The sequence below is a fragment of the Pleurodeles waltl genome, chromosome 9, assembly GCF_031143425.1.
Source record: "Pleurodeles waltl isolate 20211129_DDA chromosome 9, aPleWal1.hap1.20221129, whole genome shotgun sequence".
Classification (NCBI taxonomy): Eukaryota; Metazoa; Chordata; class Amphibia; order Caudata; family Salamandridae; genus Pleurodeles; species Pleurodeles waltl.
This window is the reverse complement of record NC_090448.1, coordinates 771,840,811-771,864,518: the sequence shown is the minus strand read 5'-3', so window position 1 is coordinate 771,864,518 and position 23,708 is coordinate 771,840,811. Positions and strand designations below refer to the sequence as shown.

General features: G+C 45.4%; 1 long non-coding RNA gene across 1 annotated transcript in view; it reads right to left on the bottom strand.

Annotated features, from left to right (window-relative positions):
- The window catches only part of LOC138258718 (uncharacterized), a 190,399-nt gene that overhangs the window by 6,789 nt on the left and 159,902 nt on the right, over positions 1 to 23,708 (bottom strand). The window contains exon 2 of the long non-coding RNA XR_011198523.1: positions 3,086 to 3,164. This is a non-coding gene — a long non-coding RNA (uncharacterized lncRNA). The remainder of the gene's footprint in view (positions 1 to 3,085; positions 3,165 to 23,708) is intronic.

The window sequence follows — 23,708 nt, the reverse complement described above, 5'->3', positions numbered from 1 at the left end:
GAATGAAATGGGGACAGTTGTTCTGTTGGCTGGCTGATTTGGTGACTGTGAAACCTTGTTCAGATGTGTTATTGATAGATGTAGGAGAGAATAATGAAGTCCAGATTTCAGGTTTAGATTTGATAAAGGAATGAACAATGACTTGACAGCCATCGGGAGGTTTTGGTCAGGGACACATATCTTATGGATAGCGTTGGTTGCTAGAAGAGTTTGGTGAGGTGAGGTGCAGTTTAAATATAACTTGATTGAGAAACCAGGTTCAAAGTTAAATAGGGAAATGGGGCGCGTTTGCCAATATAGGGGTATTGACATCATGAAAGAGGATTTTACATTATTTCTGCAGGATGGCATGCACTCAGCATTTACATGGAACAAGTTTATTTGCTGGAAATGAGAAACTTACTAGTGAAGAAGTGGGCTGTGCAACAGTGGTGGTAGAAGGCAGATGCTGCTGGCTTTTGGAGGGAGAGGACAGGTGTTTTTTTATGGTGACTATGGGCTGTTGGGGCGATAACTGTTCTGTATCATTCACTTGCAAAGAGTGGGGGTGGTCAGGGTTTTTCTTGAAAGCTGCCAAACATAGGGCTCAGCCACAAAATGAAAAAGGTGGGGCCTTGCTATAGGGATGTTGGCAGATGTAGTATAGGTGGGCAACGCTTGGGTCAGGTGTCAGGGGACAGTGAGTGAATGAAAGCGGATAGTCATAACCGACACAAACCACACACTGACCACCTGGAACATCCTCTCTCCACAGGACATCACCTCCAACATGAAATCAATCCACTCTGGAGCTCCCACAGACCCATACTTGCACCACATCTTCAACCTTGGGAACCAAAGGATCTGCCGGTAACTCGCCACTCTGCTCAACCCCTCAATCACCACCGCAAAATTTCCTGATGCCTGGAAACATACCGAAGCCAGACCACTACTCAAAAAACCCTCTCCTGACCCCAGCAAACTCAAAAACTACCGGCCAATCTCCCTGCTCCCATTACCAGCAAAGGTACTAGAAAAGATCATAAACAAGCAACTCATGACATACATAGAGCAGAATCAGCTACTTGTTGCCTCCCAATCCCGCTTCTGTAGCAATCATAGTACTGAAACTGCCCTGATCACAGCCACCAACGACATCCGAACCCTCTGCGGCCGAGGTGAAACAGCAGCTTTGATCCTCCTCAATCTCTCAGCAGCCTTTAACACAGTATCCCCCCATATGCTGATCGAAAGACTCCACCCCATCGGCATCCAAGGGGACGTGATCAGATGGATCACCTCCTTCCTCATCCCTCACGGGGAGAACCCAGGGGATCCACCTTTCACCTCTGAACCCAAGCAGATAACCTGCGGTGTACCCTAGGGTTCATCCCTCAGCCCCAAGCTCTTCAACGCATATATGACCCCGCTGGCCAACATCGTCAGATTCCACAGTCTCAACATAATTTCCTATACAGACACCATCCAACTCATCCTCTCACGCACTGACGACCCCTCCACCACCAGAACCAACTTCCACAGATGCATGACAAGCGTTACTGACTAGATGAAGAACAACTGCCTGCAGCTGAACACAGACAAGACAGAAGAACTGATCTTTGGCAATAGCCGCAACACATGGAACGACTCCTGGTGGCATTGAGACCTAGGACCTGCTGTCTCCGACCATGTCAGAAACCTCAGAATCATCATTGACAACAAGCTCACCATGAAATCATAGGTCAATGCTATCTCCTCCGCCTGCTCCCTCACTTTGTGCATGCTACATAAGATCTTCAAGTGGCTACCCCTACACAAGAGATGCACCATGACACAGGCCCTTATCACCAGCCGACTGAATGTGCGCAATGCCCTCTATGTAGGAATCGCTGCCCACCTCCTACAGAGACTTCAGATCATACAGAACACCGCAACCAGACTCATCCTTGGCCTTCCCCGGCAAATCCACATCACACCCCACCTTAGGCAACTCCTCTGGCTCCCCGTTCAGAAGAGTTGCCAATTCAAGCGACCAACCCACGCACACAAGGCTCTGCACAACCAAGGACCCACGTACATTAGCCACCGCCTGAACTTCCACCAACCGTCAAGAAGACTACTCTCTGACTCCCTTTCATTTGCCCATACTCTCCGCATCTACCGAGGCAGAAGTGGAGGATGATCCTTCTCTCACATTGCAGCAAAAACCTGGAACAGCCTCCCCACGCACCTCCACACCATCACTTCACTTCTGGAATTCCAAATGGCCCTCATGACCTGGCTGTTCGAGTAAGCCTCCAGGGCCTGCAAGCACCTGGATACCCTATCAGGTGATTAGCCGCGTGTAACGGGACCGAAGCTGCTCCGTTACAAACAGAGCCCCGGGACATAATAAACTGTCCCCCGGGGGCACATCTGCATGGCCGGAAGACGCGTCATCTAACTCCAACCCGGATGTCAGATTAAACGCGCCTGATCCCAAAACGGCGCATCCAACGCTGGAGAACAGGTCAGAACTCGGGGCAGAGGAGACAGAAACCGAGAGGCCAGAAAGCCAAGGACCAAGAAGGATGTCGAGGCAGGAATCTGAACGGCGAGCGAAGGAGCAGGAGAGTGAAACACCATCATTCGCGACGACACCCAGAGAAGAACCGGCACCGGAGCAGTTTACAAACCACAGTGCCAGCCATGTGCCTGCATGCTCAACCCTTTGGGGTATTATTGGTAAGGGGCTTTGCAGCTCCTTACCGCTCACACTGCTCTATCCTTAATATTTATTTTCCCTCTTATTTTCTTTTATTATTATTTTCCCTATGACTGCCACTGGGTATCTATCTATAGTATCTTTATTTTTCCTTTTTCCCTCTTTCACCACTGTCCCGTTGAGATAAATCTCTAGCCCTAGCAGGGGGTTAACCATATAAGCTGAACCTAATAACCCTTGCAAGAAATATTAAAAAGGGTTCAATGTTATTATTTTGCTCTAAATAAAATATGTGCAAAAAAACCTATCTACAGAAACACATCTGCTGGGTTTTCCGGTGGTGAAAGAGTCCCCCCACCCCTTGTCCAAAAAAGAAGAAGTTCTGAAGGATAAGACCCTTACCTTTATTTTTCTTCTCCTTCTCTTCTCTCCGGGGAAATCACCGTCATCGCCACACTGCCCGGGGAAACCGAAACAATACCTGAAAATAACAAAAAGAAAAGAAGTAAGGAAGAAACTCCAAAAAGACAAAGAAGGACTCAGGAAGAGCAGAGACTAAAAACATAGAGAAAGTAACCATAGAAAATCAGAAGACATACTTAAATAAAGAAGTCAAACCAACTAATTTTCTGTTTAAAAGTGTCATCCGTCCTTATGGTAAAAAGGGAATCCACTACACTGCGATTTATAAATACTGATTGGTTGGTTTATATTGTAATACATCATGAGGTTCAGCTGCATAGCTGTCCTAATAAAGTGGCAGAAATGCTATGTTATAAATTAATAAAAAGGAGTTTACATAAAGTCTAATTAAATATCACTTGCACATCCTTATAGAATCTTAAAACATAACCCCTTCTGTGCCCAGGACGTAATGGTTACGTCCTGAGGCACAGTGCTCGTGTGCCCAGAACGTAACCGTTACGTCCTGGGCACAGAGCCCAGAGAGAGCGCTAGCGCTCCCTCTGTGGGGTTCTCCCCCACCCCACTAAGGCAGGGAAGCCTTTAATAAGGCCAATCTGCCCCCAAGAGGGGCAGAAACCTCTAGGCACCAGGGAGCTTTTTTTTTTTTTTCAGCGAATTTCACGCAAGGGGAGCGACCCCTTGGGCAAGAGTCGCTCCCAGGAGGGGCATTTTTTTAAAGGCCTTTTCTGCCTCCCCTGGGGGCAGAAACCTCTAGGCACCAGGGATCTTTTTTTTTGTTGTTGTTGTTTTTGTTTTGTTTTGTATTTATGAGGTGGGGAGCGACCCCTCAGGCAAGGGTTGCTCCCCTAGGGGGCAAATTATATTTAGGCCATTTCTGCCCCCCTTGGGGACAGATTGGCCTATTGTTATGAGGCCAATCTGCCCACAAGGGGAACAGAAACCACTAGACACCAGGAATTTTTTTTTTCTCACGAATTTCACGCAAGGGGAGCGACCCCTTAGGCAAGGGTCGTTCCCCTGGGGGGCAAATTTATTTTAGGCCATTTCTGCCCCCCTGGGGGGCAGATCAACCTATTTTAATTAGGCCGATCTGCCCCCAAGGGGGGCAGAAACCACTAGACACCGGGGATTTTTTGTTGTTGTTGTTGTTGTTTTACAGATGGGGAGCGACCCCTTAGGCAAGGGTCGCTCCCCTGGAGGGGCAAATTGTATTTAGGCCATTTCTGCCCCCTTTGGTGGAAGATCGGCTGATTTTAGGTCAATCTGCTCCCAAGGGGGGCAGAAACCACTAGGCACGGGGATCTTTTTTTTTTGCGCCAACATCACGCAAGGGGAGCGACCCCGTAGGCAAGGGTCGCTCCCCGGGGGGGTGAGGGGGCAAATTTATTTTAGGCCATTTCTGCCCCCCTTGGGCAATTGTTATTAGGCAGAAACCTCTAGGTGCCAGGGCAAAAAAATTTTTTTTTAGAGATGGGGAGCGACCCATTATACAAGGGTCGCTCCCCTGGGGGGCAAATTGTATTTAGACCCTTGGGGGCAGATCAGCGGATTTTAGGTCAATCTGCCCCCAAGGGGGGCAGAAACAACTAGGAACGGGGATTTTTTTTTTGCGCCAATGTCACGCAAGGGGAGCGACCCCATAGGCAAGGGTCGCTCCCCGGGGTGGGTTGGGGGGAGCGGGGGGCAAATTTATTTTAGGTCATTTCTTTTTTTTTTTTTTTTTTTTTTAGAGATGGGGAGCGACCCATTAGGCAAGGGTCGCTCCCCTGGGGGGCAAATTGTATTTAGACCATTTCTGCCCCCCTTGGGGGCAAATCGGCCAATTTTAGGTCAATCTGCCACCAAGGGGGGGCAGAAACAACTAGGCACCGGGGATCTTTTTTTTTTGCGCCAACGTCACGCAAGGGGAGCGACCCCGTAGGCAAGGGTCGCTCCCCAGGGGGGTTGGGGGGACAAATTTATTTTAGCCCATTTCTGCCCCCCCCTGGGGCCGGCTGAGCTAGAGGCCAAAATCCACAGGTAGGCACTTTGCAAAAAACACCTCTGTTTTCTGTGAACAAATGTGATGTGTCCACGTTGTGTTTTGGGCCATTTCCTTTCGTGGGCGTTAGGCCTACCCACACAAGTGAGGTACCATTTTTATCGGGAGACTTGGGGGAACGCTGGGTGGAAGGAAATTTGTAGCTACTCTCAGATTCCAGAACTTTCTGTCACCAAAATGAAAGGAAAAAGTGTTTTTTTGGTCAAATTTTGAGGTTTGCAAAGGATTCTAGGTAACAGAACCTGGTCAAAGCCCCACAAGTCACCCCATCTTGGATTCCCATAGGTGTCTAGTTTTCAAAAATGCGCTGGTTTGCTAGGTTTCCCCAGGTGCCGGCTGAGCTAGAGGCCAAAATCCACAGGTAGGCACTTTGTGAAAAACACCTCTGTTTTCTGTGAAAAAATGTGATGTGTCCACGTTGTGTTTTAGGCCATTTCCTTTCGTGGGCGCTAGGCCTATCCACACCAGTGAGGTACCATTTTTATCGGAAGACTTGGGGGAATGCTGGGTGGAAGGAAATTTGTGGCTCTTCTTAGATTCCAGAACTTTCTATCACCGAAATGAGAGGAAAAAGTGTTTTTTTGGTCAAATTTTGAGGTTTGCAAAGAATTCAGGGTAACAGAACCCGGTGAGAGCCCCACAAGTCACCCCATCTTGGATTCCCCTAGGTGTCTAGTTTTCAAAAATGCTCTGGTTTGCTAGGTTTCCCCAGGTGCCGGCTGAGCTAGAGGCCAAAATCCACAGGTAGGCACTTTGCAAAAAACACCTCTGTTTTCTGTGAAAAAATGTGATTTGTCCATGTTGCGTTTTGGGCCATTTCCTTTCGTGGGCGCTGGGCCTACCCATACAAGTGAGGTACCATTTTTATCGGGAGACTTGGGGGAACGCTGGGTGGAAGGAAATTTGTGGCTCCTCTAAGATTCCAGAACTTTCTGTCACCGAAATGAGAGGAAAAAGGGTTTTTTTGGTCAAATTTTGAGGTTTGCAAAGGATTCTGGGTAACAGAACCTGGTCAGAGCCCCACAAGTCACCCCATCTTGGATCCCCCTAGGTGTCTAGTTTTCAAAAATGCGCTGGTTTGCTAGGTTTCCCCAGGTGCCGGCTGAGCTAGAGGCTAAAATCCACGTAGGCACTTTGCAAAAAACACCTCTGTTTTCTGTGAAAAAATGTGATGTGGTCACGTTGTGTTTTGAGCCATTTCCTTTCGTTGGCGCTACGCCTACCCACACAAGTGAGGTACCATTTTTATTGGGAGACTTGGGGGAACACAGAATAGCAAAATAAGTGTTATTGCCCCTTGTCTTCCTCTACATTTTTTCCTTCCAAATGTAAGGCAGTGTGTAAAAAAGACATCTATTTGAGAATGCCCTGTAATTCACATGCTAGTATGGGCACCCCGGAATTCAGAGATGTGCAAATAACCACTGCTTCTCAACACCTTATCTTGTGGCCATTTTGGAAATACAAAGGTTTTCTTGATACCTATTTTTCACTTTTTATATTTCAGCAAATGAATTGCTGTATACCCGGTATAGAATAAAAACCCATTGCAAGGTGCAGCTCATTTATTGGCTCTGGGTACCTAGAGTTCTTGATGAACCTACAAGCCCCATATATCCCCGCAACCAGAAGGGTCCAGCTGACGTAACGGTATATTGCTTTAAATAATCTGACATCGCAGGAAAAAGTTACAGAGAAAATCGTGGAGAAAAATGGCAGTTTTTTTCACCTCAATTTCAATATTTCTTTATTTCAGCTGTTAGTTTCTGTCTAAGCGCCTAAGCGCGAACTGCCCCAAATAGCCAAAAAAAGGCTCGGCACAGGAGGAGGAAAAGGCCTGGCAGCAAAGGGGTTAAATCAATGGCTGATATTGTTTCTTGAGACTAAGGGGCCAATTTACCTATATTCTATGCAATGCAGCAAGGCAACTTCATCTATTAAGAAATGGTGCACTTCCGCTCTCTCCCAGCACTGGTGCACTGTGTGTTGATGAATGCCGACACAGGAACCACTGGGCCATGCTGCAAAGGAGCCTGCATTACAGGCAAAATTGTTTTTGTGCAGGAAGGGACCCCTTCCTGCCCAAAAAATAATTCTAAGTGTAAATTTACTCTCTATGTGTTATGAAGAATGTATCATGCATAGAAAGAGTAAGTGTCAAGGAGAAATAAATATATTTTTCCTCATTACGCCTCTCTCTGGTAGGTGCAGCAGTTTGACGTAGACCCAGGTTGACTGCCTTTAGTAAATCATGGATTGTCTCATATTCTATGCGTCAATGCACTGGAACCGCCATGCTCCAAAGATGGAACGCCTACCACAACTAAATGTAATGCAATACAATGCAAGCCGCTGCATTGAATTACATATCTTCACAAAGGGTTATATGTCGGAACCACGGGTGCCTAAACCACCTGTGGCTCAACAATGAGGTCGTAACAACGACCTCGTTCTAAACACTAATGCCTTTACCACGAATGTGTTTACAACGATTTTACCATTGTAAACGCATTCCTGGTAAAGGCATTACCAATCACCATGCACAACCCAGCATGCTTCCACCCCAGCCCCCCATCCCACCCCTTAAACCTAAACCCTGCCCCCTCCATCCCAAACCCTAATCACCCCTAGCCCCCCACCCCACCCAAAAAACTAAAAATACCCCGAGACACCGACCCCACCGCTAAACCCTAAACCCCGCCCCCCTCCCCAAAACAGCCCCAGTCCCAGCCCAACTTACCTCCTCCTTCACCGCATTCACTCCGACTCCCTTCTGTACCATAACCACAAATGTACGTTGTTCAGACATGCGTGGTTAAAGGTACCAAAACCAGGGAGTCGTGGAAAACGAAAGCGTTGTTTTGCTTTCGTTTTTCACAACCTTGTGGTTCCGGACTCGTTCTTCCGGGTGTTTCCCTTCACAAAGTCATTTAAGGCATCATAAATAGCCCCTTGTGAGGCTTTGTAAATCGCAGTTAATCTCTTGTGTTGCCTTACGACAACTTGCATTGTGCAAGCGCAAAGCAACACCTTATTACATCTGCCCCTAAGTATGGGAATGATTTGAACATTTTGTCCTGGGCAGATTTTGATTTCCAGTCTATCCAGGCATGTTTATGATTCTGTGACTGTTCCACTGTGGTCATCCTGCTCTTTTACCTTGTCTGGGAACTGTCTCCTTTTCAAGGTGGATGATTTTGCGACCGCCTCGTGATATGAATGATGTGGACCCTCATTAGACATCCACGCCCAGAGTGTAGAAATGTTTGAGTAATAGTTTCTGTTTTGTCTTTTGATATTATCATGACTTTTGTTGTCTGTCTTGATTTGGAAAGGGGTATTGTTTACCACAGATTTGGTATGATTCAATTGGAAATATTCTCCTTAAAGGAGGTCAATGACCCACATACTCTGTCAAGCTTATGCTTTTGAACCAGAAATATTTTTTGTAGAAATATGACCATTATGTAGAAATTAGTGGATTATGTAGCAAGGGTGGTAAACCCACAAGTAGGCTCAAAACCCTGTGGTTGCAAAATTACATTATTCCAATGGTCAAGAGTTAGGCTAAGCTATGTAGCTGAATGTTAGATCCAGCACCACCACCTTGTGGGGTATGTGCTGGAATGGTTGAGACAAATTAAGCCTACTTTTAACGTGCATTTGGTGCTTTGCCCTCATTGTGGACCAGGTCCAGGTGCCTTGTGGTGTAGTCTCGGACATGCTGACCCACCTCCTTTTTAGGTCAGGCGAGACAGCCCAACTTTCCCTTGCCCTTATGTGATTAACAAAAAAGAGCTTACAGAGTACTTCTGAGAGACAGGCTTAGGCTACACTTACATGTTGGTTCCACTGAGTACAGTAATTGATTGATACAGATTTGTATACATCCACTAAAAAGAGTCCTTCTATTGCACTTTTTGGCTAGTGCCTGAGCTTATACTCAATACAGCAATACTGAGTTGGTTATGGTGGTCAGGATGATGATCATGGTTTCAGGCCTGATATATTTATTATGAAATATTATGATACAGGCAGTATGCCTGACATGTTTATTGTAGAAAGCATATGTTAAAGTCAATAGGCATTCAAGGACCGATTGTTATTACTCTATACTAAAGTCTATGCATAGGTATTTTGCTACATGGAATCTCACAGATTACCTTAGCAGACAAATAATGTGGTGTTGTTTACCCTCTGTAACAAACTGTGGGTATAGAAGATTTTCTCTGTGAGAATCCTTGAAAGGCCCACTTAGGAGAGCTATGGTTTCGCTTAGCCAACTGTAAACTTCTATAGCTTTCTAATTGAATGAATATGTGCCTGATGGGTTGCCTTGTGGAAAAGTGTATGCTCAAAAAGTATGCCTGAGCTGGTTATAGTTAGAGGCTATAGGCCTGATTGATGCACTGGGAGACGTTATGCCTGATGTCATAGGTCCGATCTGCTTATTATGAAACATTATAACAAAGGCATGTGGTCTAGCTTACTTATTGTGAAATGCATTTATTAAACCCAATCAGTCTTTAACAGTTGGTTATAATCACATTGTGTTACAACCTTCAGACAAGTATTTTGTTACATATTTTCACCAATTTATACAGTAGGTAAGGGTTTTGGTGTTGGCCCCCAAACCCTGACAAATCCAGCAGTATTCAGTGAGATTATTCTTATGAGGTCTTATTGATAGTGCTTGTATATTGTTTTCCAAACTGTATATTACTACATATTTTAATTTTATAACTGAAGTCATGTTGGTAACGAGTTTACATACACTTGAATATGCCTGTGTTAGGTAAGGTTAAAACCAATTGTAAAGTCTACGGGTCTTATCACTTGAATGGGAAAAGGCATGGCAGATTCCATAGGTCTGGTCTGCTTATTATGAAATGTTATGACAAAGCCGGTAGGCCTGACCTACTTGCTGTGAAAAGTATGTGTAAATTGCAAAAAGCTTTTAATGATGGGTTATTAACCCACTGTGCTAAGGCAGATAGCCAGATATTACCCTAGCCTGTAAGGTGCTACACTAACTGTTAGACCTCACTTGACCCACCCCCTGATCCCTTGCACTGCCCACCCATGAAGACACGAAGCGTTCTGCGTCTCGATTTGATACAGTTGGCCATAATTGTAATCTGTGTCTCCGTAGATGCGTAGAATTGGAGACAGTGACGGTCAATCGGACCACAACAGAGGAAGGGTCTAATCCCAGAGACCTTTCCACTGACATTGCACTCAGCAAACAGGATCTTCTACCCGTTAGCAGATGTTCTAACTTCCTGCTACCCATGAATGAAAATTGTTGCTCGGGTCACTTGTGTGAAATCTTCCCCCTAACAGCCTTTGATAGTGTACCTCATCACTCCACGGGTTAACGTGTGTGCATTGATGCCCCATTGCGGCTGTTTTGCAAGCTTACAGTCCTGCCTTCACCAATCAGGTATGCGTATTTATTCCATACTATAGGTACCATCCCATGAGCATGATTTTTATTTGATTGCGTACTTTGGCTGGCAATTCTTATTTCTGAACCAGAGCGCGGCTTCCCTGTGATAAGTGAGTTTCCAATTCAAGACAACAGTATGTTGTTTTCCTTTTTCTCCTTTTTCATCCCAATTACTTGAGACTTATCCTCAGTTCTAATTCTGCTAATTTGGTGTTAGTTCCCCAGGTCATCCCTAGTTCTGAAGAGACCCTCTTATCCTGCAGTAGGGTTGAAACACCGTCGACATTTCTACAGACAATTACTTATCAGAACACTAAGGCCCATATTTATACTTTTTGACGCAAAACTGCGGTGGAGCAGTTTTGCGTCAAAAATATTACCGCCGGCTAACGCCATTTCGGTGCGCTGTGCGGGCGTCAAATTTATACTTTGATGCCCGGCAGCGCAAACCACAGGTGTAAGTCATTTTTTTTTAATGCACACCGCAGCGTCAAGTCGTAAAACGTAAAATGACGGTAACGCGGTGGAAATGACTGGGGGTCGATTTACGACACCGCACACCGGGTATGCGGTGTTTTTTGACGCAATAGCGTCAAAATTCCCCGCAAACACAGCCATTTCAGCAGAGGAGTGTCAAAATGGATCCCAGATGCCTGTACAGACCCCAGGAAGATGACAAAAGCCCAGGAACCAGTCAGGAGGACCCACACAAGACCCAGGACAGTTTTAAGAAGAAAAGAAAGTGTAGCTTCAGTGCAGAGGAACAGGAAATTCTGGTTAAAGAGGTGACGGAACACCAGCACCAACTGTTTGTCACCTCAAAGTTGCCAATCAGTAGGAGAGAGGCAATATGGCAACAAATTGTTGACAAGATTAAGTGTGGAAGTACGCAGAACAGTCATTGAGTGCAAGAAACGCTGGCATGACTGCAAGCGCAGGACCAAGGAAAAGATGGCCAGGAACAGGAAGGCAGCACTGCAAACTGGAGGTGGGAGTCCAGCACACCAGGAGGCCCTGGACCACATGGAGGAGATGGTCGCAGCCATCATCCCTGAGGAGATCGTCACAGGGATTTAAGGACAGGTCAGGCAGACTACCAGGAGACAACACACATGCAGGGTAAGTCGCATGGGGAATTATAATGCACTAATGTCAACTGTAAGCAGGGGTGGGGGGATACCGACGACAAAATGCATGGAAGTCATCATATACATGGAGTGGCATGGGTAAAGGGGTATGCCATGGGGCATGGCCTGCACAGAGAGAAGCTGGGGCACACCATTACACTACACCAACAGTCCCATGGGGGCATGTTGCCATGCCAACGATGGAGCAAAGGTAAAGGAATGCCAGGAGGGAAGGGCACAACGTCAAACTGACATCCTGGCACACATCAGCCACTATACCCCCTACATTAACTAGGGCCCAATTAACAACCTCTAGCCATTCCGACAACTGGAATGTAACAGTGACAACCGTTGCCACTACCACCTCCGCTCTGTGTGCAGCTCAAGTTGCCAATGGCAGTAACGTCCCCATGGATCATACACACCTAAATTAGTGGGTTGAGGATGACTACTTTAACAATCCCCTGAAACAAGACAAAGGCTCCAGTCCTGTCAAATGTGAATGCCCATTGTTGCCGCAAACATCAGCCAATGTCATCAACAGTAGGAGCTACACAGCACTAAGGACACACCCATGCTGCATATGCCAGGGTTCATCATGTGCCTGGGTCACAATGCAACATCCCAAATGTCACACCGCTCAGACAACAGCATTGAGGGGGAGGACACATGTAACTGGTCACTGACATACACCTACACAGTCAGAGGAGGAAATAGGACACTGCTACGACTATCAGGGCAATCCAATGTACCACACATTCCCAAACATCAGCTGTACACATTACCAATGCTAACATCCATATCGTGCCATAACAATGCTATGCATAGGATACGCTGCATGTCAACTACATATAAGTGGATGTGAAAGATCAGAGACTGGGGCAGGTCCAGATTGTTAAGTGTGCTGCTAATGCCATCAGAGCACCCACAGCCAGTGAAAGGCCTCGCCATTAGAATGGATGTAGATGGAGGCTTGAGTAGGACAAGAAGGTGGCAATTCACTATTTGGCATAAAACAACACTAGAGGAGATGATGCAGACAAGTCTAATAACTTAATACAATACATGTGACATGCAGGTGTCCCATAGGACTGGGAGAATGCCCATCTGAAAGACTGGAGCAATGAACAGGAAAAAAGATCACAATGTGAAATCATCACAAGGCAGGCATGTCACATCACCAATGCCACAACACAGACACACTAATTGTACCCTATTTCATTGCAGAGGATGATGGATATCCTGCGGATATGCCTGTCCAGGACTACCCTGATGACATTGGATGACGAGCTGACAAAAAACAGCCACCAGACCCTCCAAGAAGGCCTTGGAACCCTCCAGACCCCACCTTCTGTCACAAGGAGGAGCTCAGAACAAGCAGCCATCACAGAGGACCCACCCACAACACCAATTGTAAGACCTGCCAGCTCCAAACCAGCTGAGGACTCAGACGACACAGGCACCAGCTTTGAGAGAACTGTAGTCGGAGGACAGCGGGAGCTGGCCAAGGAGGTGCGGGTGGGGATGCAAACTATGGCAGCCAGCCTAGAGGGGGTGCGTTGGTGAATGATGTCATCTGCAGATCAGGCAGCAGCCATGCAAGCCCTAACATCCATCCTGCAAGGACTACAACAAACTGTCAAGGAATTTACCACTGCAGTAAGGGAGTTGCCACAACACCTCGCACCCCAAACCTTCCACTGCATGCAGGAATGCAATCATGACCCCATCAGGGCCGACCTGGCTGCCTACCATCGTGATGTGGCTGCTATTCTTAAGAATCAGTAGATCCTCCTTGCAGCTGTACTGCCCTTAAGACCTTCACAGGCAGCAGCGACCGAGATGTCTGCCTCCTCGTCTTCTAACACTGAGGTGTGCGTTGCCCCTTCACAACCACCACCACCAAGGACAGAGGAGGCAACACACACATCAGAAGAAGAAGACATGGAACAGATCACCTTCACACGGAAAAGTACCCGGAAGCACTAGTCCCTGCCACATGGCCAACTATTACCAAGGTCCAGCGCTTTGTAGCATGCCAGTCTTACAACAACTGTACTCAATGACTTCTGCAAACCACTGTTTATCTTGTCATCCTGCTCAGTGATTGTCTCTCACTTACTCAGTGGTAAATCCTGTCCATCTGCACTGTCTGACACATCACCCCAGCATGTCAAATGCATTTTCCTTTACCACTTGTGTAGGAGCACAATGGAAGATGTCACTATAATGGACTCACAATCATGGACAATGTACATATACCACTACAGCACATTTGAATAAATAGCACTGACACAACCACTTTGTCTTTGTGTAATGTGACACATCAACTGTGCAGTAGATAACTGAAATGTGCCTCCTGTCAAATTACGTAGCTTGTCAATACAACTGTCCTGAAATTATGTAGACTGATAACTTTGCACAGTGGGCTGGATTGCATCATACTTTGCCCTTCCTGAGGGTAATATCTGATGAAAAGAGAAACCATACACCATCATGCTGTGTTGGACAGAATAATGCTTCCTCAAGGTATATCTAAGCCACCATATAGTGGCAGCAAAATGTTGTCACCATGCAATTCTAACACATATAACAGTGCCCACAAATCTAAGTAAACACTCAAAAAACTGCATGAATGAAGGTGTCTGAGTTTACATCCAAATAAGTAATCATGCTGAACAGTGTCACAAATGATGTCTGTGAGTCATGAAGACGATACTACAAGAGTGCTTACGACCACTCACCTTATAAGGGTTTCCTTGAACATCACACTGCAGTCAGACATAAAACAGTTCCCCCAATACCAAATCTGGAAGCACTGTTTGTGACTTTGAAAACATACTTATTGAAAAAAACACGTTGGGATCCATAGTAACTGTGATTGGTGGTTGCAATGAATGGCGGAATCTTTGCAAGGTAGCTCTGGGGTAGCTGCCAATCTTACAGCTCAGTTGGGATTTGTTTGTAGCATAGGACACAAATGTAATAGAACAAAATTCATGTACATTTATGCCAAGGCCCTGATCAACAAGCATTTAACACATACTGTAAAGGGTTCACTATATATTTATTAAATGGTAATAACAGAAGAGGAAACTCGGGGAAAAGTCTTACCTACCCTAATCTACCCTAACTACTCATTAACCACAACTGTCCCTAACTAACCTAAGCTAAACTTACTTATCACATGTAACGAAACATTCGAAACATCAACCTCCCCACCCCCCTTATGAGCCAGGACACATGGAGGACAACAGATACTAACCTAAACACATACTATCCTACACTAAACAAATATATATATATTTTTGTATTTTTTGTTATTAAAAAAAAAAAAAAAATTCTAAACACACAAGAACCCCAACATAAAACCCCCCACCCACCCACACACACACACTCAAAAAGAAAAAAGAAAATTAATCAGGACCCCCCACCCACTAACACTAACTAAACTAACAGCCTATACTAACCTAACACTAAGCCCCCTAAGCCCACTAAGTATAAGAACAAGGAAAGAGGAGGGAGGGGAGGGAATCATGTCCATTTACAAAGTCTAGAGGTTGGCACTCCGGAGGGTCCGCTTATTGGACCGCACACGCCTGTTCATATGGCGAACATCCCGGCTCAGGTGACTAATTTTATGGAGGACACGGTCCATTTTGCGCTGCATGTCCTGAAAAGCTGCAGGGTCAACTGTAACAGCTGGGGCGGTCTGGGTACCAGCTGAGGACGTGTGTGGGCGTGTATTGTCAATGCAAGTGGAAATCTAGGGCCACATGTTCTGCAAGTTGTAAATGGACTTGCTAGTATAGTACTCATGTGCTATACCTGAGTGTGTATACTAGGTTCCGACCAAACATTCAGTGATTTACATGTCTATGTAACATACTTGTATCATCAGTCCTAGGTACACTATTCACAAACCCAAGCCTGTGTTTGAGGGTGGGGGGGTGGAGAAACAACTAACAATTTCAAACAACATGGACACCCAGGAAGCTTAGGAAAGCTGGGCATGCGTTTGGCTCTACACACACACCACAGGTAAGGTGTATCTACATATAGGAGACAGCAAACACTTGACCAATCGCAGCGCCACAAATGTCTGGAAATGCAGACCTTTGTCCACATCATATACTTCCAGAAAGGCATGACTTACAACAGACACAGAGTTGCAAGAACACCCCTGGCCATGATTTGCATGCACACCTAGGCCATTGCACTCAAGTGCCACATACTTGTAGCACTACATGTGGAGCTACATGCTGCTAGGAAGTTCACCCTACAGTTTCATAAGTACTTGGGTGAATAGGGAAGCAGAAGTCTGTGGGTAAGCATTTTGCAGCCCCATTCTGGGAGAATGTGGATCTGACAGGCAGACTAAACCTGAGATTTGGTCCAGGGCGACTCTTGTTGACATAAGTGTTATCCACATGACTCACCCCAGTTCACATTGCGGGGCCTACTGGAATGACTTAGAATCCCTAGATAAGGATAAGCATTGGCAAACTCCAAAATGCTTAGAAAATGAAATCCCACTCATGGAACAAGACAAATGATGGGCCAGCGCATCACACCTTGCTATGTTTTCAACACACAGGAGTCTATCACACATCACCAGCAAACACAACACATAACAGACAAATCAACACTTACTGGAGTTGTCGGGGTCCTCCAATGAAGCCACCTCACCCACAGTGTAGGGTGCGGGTCCACCTGTAAGGCATGGAAGGAAGAAATGTGCTCAAAATCTGTGCACTGACCAACAATTCCACTATGTGTAAGATGACATAAGTAAGTAAAGCCACTCAGACATGATGATACTGCATCCGATATAGCACGGCTAACATGTACATAGCATGGTCTCCTGTGACAATTACACACATATCTGCACACATGCAGTGGCCCTAACTATCATGTGGTGGCAAACATGCTCCTTCATTAGTGAGCAGACATAATAATGTCGTGTATTCGTTCACCATGTGCATCCAAGAGAGACATCCAAAGCCTGTTTACTTGAGGAGTGCATTACCAGTCAAACAGCCATTGTGGCCATGACACATTTATGACACATAAGTACAATGTACAGAGGGGCAGGGACATTTGTCAGCCTTCATGTTGTTATAGTTTCTTCATTTGATGTGGCCCAGCTATGGTGATTTGCACCAACCATAGAGATATTAACCCATGTGCATACCTTTGGCCTGCCATCCCTAAACGAAAGGTGGAACACCAAACACCAAATGATAGTGTAAGATGTTAGCTGAGGGCACCTTACACTTTTTCCCTATGTTTCCAAATCCAGATCTGACATGTATCCAAAATGATGAAGGACCACGATAATCCCTAACATTCATAGAACTTCCGTGAACGCTTTCATTACACACTCACCAGACACACATGAGACATATGTCTGGGCCACATTGCTATCATCAATTGACGTGAAGCCTGCACTCAATTTCTGCATCATGTAGTGTTTCGAAAGTCAGTCTAGCTGTTGCGTTAACAAAGGTTGCCAATATTTTAGAAAATCTATACTTCACTGGCAAATGTGAGCTATATAGAAATGACTGGCTCCTAATTTGTGTTGCTGTCTGACACAAAGGCGGCACCAAATTACATTAAGCAAAAGTATTCAGTAAGTTTGCAGAGCACTTGCTTCCTCGCAGCTAGCAATTGTGGTCCTTCACATAGTCCATCAATTACTCTGTATGTTTCCGAAGCATTCCACACACTCAGCAACTTAGCCGGCAGATATTGTACCAATCATCTGATGTCACTACAGAGCTTTTAATTGTGCACATTTTCAAGATTTGTACTCACCAACAGGGCCACCAATCACTATTCCCAGGTGGTCCAGCAGATCTTGCTGCCTGGTGATGAGGTCAGCCCAGCGGTGCTTCAGCTGGTGGTCATTCCTCTGGCTCCGATACACGCGCTGCAAGTGATGCAGGACCTTTCCCCACCGGATTCGACGTGCCTCGGTGTGATACCCCTGTATCACCCTGCCTCAATCATCAGTGGGAGGAAATGGCACACCAGCCATACAAACCCCCCAAGCTCCTCCCCACCCATCTTGCCAAGACGTGGCCTACACAACATCTTAGCACCGAAAAGGGGAATAGGGGGTAAAGAAGAACAAAGGAGAAAAGGGGGAAAGTAGAAGTACAAAAAAGTAAACTTAACAACTAAAAGAGCCCAACTATCCTCAAACCAGCACTACCCACAACAGACTCCCACAAACAACAAAGACAATACAATACTGGACAATAGTATACAAAATATACTCAGACAATATACAACAACAATATTTATTTCACAAACTAACAAGTAATGGAGCACACAGGAGACAAAAGCACAATTTCACTGGACAAAACTCAGAACACAGCCACAGAGTCTAGAAGATTCACAGACTGCAAAGTGAAAGTGAAAGTACCACCATTGTACATAATCTGTAAACAGGATATCCTATTACATCACTTCCTGCATAAAATGGCCGCCGTTTTTACCGTTATGCGTCATTTTGTTTCACACATACAGTATGAGAGTCATTTTTTTCGACGCACAGGAGTAAAAATTAGGTCGCATTCATATATTTGGAAATAGTCTTAACACTTAACCAATTTTCAGGGCATTATGCGTCGTTTTTCGGGCATAAGCGTCTTTTTTTTACGCGTATGCGTCAAAATTTCAGGGCATGAACTGGTTTTGGGTATGTTTGCCATTTTAATGTAATGTTACATTTGTGACACAACTGAGATAGGCTGATTGCACCCACTTTGGTGTTGATGGTGTATGTTCACATGTGAGACATCATACTGCTGCGTACCATGACCCTCTACTTCCTTAATAGGATTCTCACGCTTGGCTGGCGCACTAGATGGCCATATGTGTGGCCTGCATATATGTATTGCACAATTTGGGCATGTTTGGCATCAGGAGAGGACAGCAAGGTGACGCACATAAGTACGATACCTCAATGCCTATGGCTCAATGTGTGTGCATTGGCTACTAATGTAGTTGTCGACCCAGTGTGTGTGCATCACAAGATGCATTATTGCAAATATGCTTGTATGAATGTGAAGTCAATGTGTCCAAACCTTAGATGCAAATCATTGTGGAAATGAGAGAGGACATGTGCTAGTCATACATGTAGCAACATCTGTTGTGTGCACTTCCAAGATTTTGGGTAATGTAGACACCACAAATGACAAAGCATGTCCCGGATAGATGGCAGACGCTTGTTCATGTCAATGGTCCACAAGTTGGCCATCCATGTCCTAGAAATTTGGTAACTGCTTCCTAGGCACTTGTTGGTGAACCCACAGTGAGTCAGGCACATGCATAGAATAGGTGGGTACCATGTTATTGGCACAGACAGCCAAAGGTGAACCACAAATGTAATATGACGCCACAGTTGTGGTCATATGACTGAGCCACAACTCTCCAGTGGCAGTGGTGAACCAGCAGACGAGGCAGCACGTGGCCACATATTTCCAGTGATCAATTGCACAGAGGTGTCTTGTTCATGTGTGTGGTCCAATGTTGATCCTGTATATTTTTAGGGGTGTATGTTGTCAGCGTGTGAACTGTCAGGGTCCTAGTATGTGTGGACTTTTCATGCACATTATCAGAGGTAGCTGGTTCTGCTGGAGGCACCATACCCAATCCCTGCATACAGCCCTGGTACACTGTCACACTTTGTCGTTCATGCATACATGAGACCCAGACAAGGGATGGGCAATGATTTTGGTATTCAAAGACAATTTTACTAAAATGGTACAATTAAAAAGCAGATGGTGCTATACAATGTATTTGGGTATGCATTGAGGAAGCACATGACAAAATACCCTCTGAGGAATGAGAGGTTTGGTAACTCAAGTGTGGTATATAATTAGCCACAAGGAACCTTCAGGGTAACGCACAGACAGGTGCCAGTCAGGCTGACAGGATGCAAGGTCAATTTGGATCCAGCAATCCAGCAATTTCACAAGGTACATAATCAGTGGTCTGACTAAGACTGGTCGGAGGAAGAACAAGACAGTTGACAGGGAAAACTGTGTATTTCCTGTGTTTTTGAAGGTGACACATAAACCCAAGGGCTGTGTTACACGGCTTAATTACTAGCAATGCATAACGGTGTATTTGACAAAATGGAAACTTCTATGCTGTTTCAGGCATCAGCAGGGGCAGTGCATGTTCAAATGGGTGGTGTGCATGGAGGTGATCACAGGTGTGTGCTCCATCAGTTTCTCACAAGTCCTGTATGTGAGATTCGAATTCAAATGGCCAACAGTACCTTTCACACGGGAAGCAATCTACAGGTGATAACAGGGCTTAGAAACTACAAGCCAGTGTATTAATTGACCTGACGTCCATGCAGTCAGATGTACTATGACAATGGCATAACATAGGAAAGGGTGTAGCACACAGGATTAGTATTGTTAGTCTGTGTGTGTAGAGGAGGAATATCGGGGTACACATATTACCATTCCTGGGACCTCTTCAGACAGGTGGGTTGTGACCAGGAGCATGGGTGTGTCAGGAGTTAGGAAATGGGCTGACATGTACATGGAATGTCATGTGCGCAATGCTTGTCATAGGTGTGGCACTTGTGCTGTCTATGTTCTGCTTCTATGGAACTCTAGTCACAGATAGTCCTTGCAATGATCGGTGCAGTTGAACTTACTGCTGTCAAGGGTCTGGCCATACATTCCTGTTACCAATGCAATAGCACATCCACTGCCTCATGTATGAGGCTTGTTTTCCCCTAATTGAGTGATGGTGTCTTATTTGTGTGCCATATGCTGTGATGAACCATGTTGCCAACATGTATGTGTGAAATAGGTGTGGTCCTCTACTATTGCCCTTCAAAGGTGAAATGTACAGGATATATGTCATTTACAGTGTCTGTGTATGTGACTGTTGTATGATACGCATCACTATTGCTCAGGAAATTTCTGTGTCCTGATCAGTATATTAGCAATGCTCCATGAGGCTACACTCTTATTCTGATAGTTAGAGATAAAGGTGAGCAAAAATGATTAGCCAGACCATAATATGGTGATAATTATCGGTGTTTATTTACATTAGTTAATACAGTGGTGATGGTGATTAGTTTTAAAAGAAATTGTTCACTATATGTTGGCGCCTACGCAATCCAGCAGCCGTGTTTTGTTGTTCCCCCTCATGTTGCAGGCCAGCATCCTCCTCTTCCTCCTCTTCAGGCATGTGTGGCTCTGGTTCTAAGAGGGGAATGTTCCTTCGTATGCAAATGTTGTGCAGGATGGCACATGTTAGAATGATCTTACAGACCATTTCTGGGTAATATAGGAGGCTGCCACCAGTGATGTCGAGGCACCTGAATCTCAACTTGAGGATGCCGAAGGCCCTCTCAACTATGCTGCATGTCCTCCTATGTGCGTGATTGTACGCACGCTCTGCTGCAGTGCTTGGGTTGCCAAATGGTGTCATTATCCATGGCTGGATCCCATACCCCTGATCAGCTGAAAAAGAAAATGAATGGGATCATGTTGATGTAGCTTGCCCCACTGAAATCACCTTGCATGGCAGTAGTTGTCTTGTGTTGTCTGTGACTCTTTTGTATTATTGTGTTCCTTCCTAGGCTTGTAGGATGTACCATCTGCATTGGGTAGTTTCCTTGGCTGAACGAGTGTTTGCCTGCTGACCGGTTGTCAGCAGTATGTTTTGGGATTTGAAGTACAGTGTGCACTCCCTAGCATTGTGACTTGTGATACAGGTGTTCCCTGTGTCTTCACTGGGGGTGAGATGATATTTCCATACACAGATTCATTTTGACAGTGGTGGTAACACGTTAGCATCAATGTACCCTGGATATCCCAATCCTTTAGACTTATGCAATGTATTAATTTAAACATCAGTGAGACGCTTACATTTTGCAAGGTGACAAAAAGGAAAACCTCTCCAAACGTTGTGATCATTGACGTCTTTACATTAGACTGTACACTAATTTCAGATGTTTGACAGGTTCAATGCTGACCTATGAAACATGGCTAGCGATGTCACGAACTCAGTGTGTTCCTGTCCACATGTTGCTGTTGTGGTGTATGTGTTGTGTGTCCTAGAGGGATGCTGTGCAGTGTGTATATAAGTAGGTTTTTGTACTTACCAACAAGTAGTCCATTGCCATACCGTCCATCCTGGAAGTGCTGCTTGATGGTAGAGTGACAGAAGGTGAATGAGTCATGGACACTCCCAGGATATTTTGCCACGATGTTGGTGATCAATCCTTGGTGATCGACAATGGCCTGCATATTGATGGAATGCGTGTGCTTCCTGTTGCAGTAGAGGTGTTCAGTTGCAGCAGGTGGCACAAGGCGTACATGTCTGCAGTCGATGGCACCAAGGACGTGTGGGAAGCCACTAATGAAGTAACACCCCTGTTTTGTCTCCTGCTGCTTCTGCAGTGTGTTTGGGAAGCAGATGTGGCGGGGTGTGAGTCCAATGATGGCATCCAGTACTTTGGGCAAGAAGGCAGAGAATGATGGCTGTGATATTCCAGCAACCAGGGCACCAGTTGTTTGAAAAGAGCCACTTGCCAACATGTGAAGTACAGCTAGCAGCTTGGTTTCTGTTGGGATGGTGTGGGGTGTAAGCAAGGTGGGTGCCAACTGTGGCTCTATGTTTCGCAGCAGATGCTGAATGGCCTGCCAGTTCAACCTGTACCTCTGGATGATGGCATGCTCCCTGAGGCCATGAAGGGTTGTTCTGGTGCAGAATATCCTCTCCTGCCTTCTGCGCTGCCTTTGGGGTCCCTGCTGATGTTGTGTTGCTGGGCTCTGCATCTGCGTGCACGCTGGATGAGAAGTACCTCCATGTCTCCCTTTTGCTGCTCTGCTGTTGCTTCTGTGTGTTCTGATTAAATACAGGTGTGTTTGCCCCATTTTAACGCCTGCCCTGACCCAGGCGTTAATTTTTGACGCAAATCGGTCATTTTCCGACTCCGCCTCCCGGCCGTGCGGCATTTTTGCCCAGAAGCATAAATACGACGCACAGCTGTGTAAGACATTTTTTGGGACGGGAACGCCTACCTTGCATATGATTAACGCAAGGTGGGTTCCCGCATCCAAAAAATGACGCACACTGCGAGATTTTGACATCCGCGGGCTCGGGCGTCAAAGTTTAAATATGGGGAAAGGTTTGCGCCGAATGTGCGTCAAATTATTTGCCGCACATTCGGCGCAGACAGAGTATAAATATGCCCCTAAGAGACCCATTATATCTGGGATTGGTGCACCTACTGAACACATTTCTGAATAAATTGATATATATTTGCAATCTTTGGTTCACAACTTACCCTCTTTTATTCAGGATACTAAGGATTTGTTATACCAACTAGAGGATGTGGACTGGACAGGGGAACTGTAAGTTTGTTATCTTTGATGTGAATTCATTATATACATCTATTCAGCTAGAAAAAGGTCTGAGTGCATTGGCTTCCATAGTTTGTCATAGGGTTGCAACCTTATATGAACATACTAATATGCTACCAGATCTTACTAGACTTGTCTTACAGAATAACGTTTTTTTTACATGATGGTAACTTGTATAGACAAGCGCAAGGTGCCGCTATGGGGGCAACATTTTCCCTTCCATATGCCAATCTCTATATGGGACACTTTGAGAAATATAATTTATGGTCATTCTTTACACCAGCAATGTTACAGCACATTTTGTATTGGGGAAGATATATAGATGACATATTCGTTTTCTGGACTGGTACACATATGGAGTTGGACATTTTGATTAATCATCTGAATGATGACAGCTACAATCTTCTCTTTACACATCATGTGGGCATGGGCCAAATTGAATTTTTGGATGTTATTTTGTATATGACAAGCAACAAAATATTCTCTAGAATGTACAGGAAACCCACCATGTGTAACTCTATTTTACATGCACAGAATGCACATCCAAGTGCACAAATCAACACCATCCTCT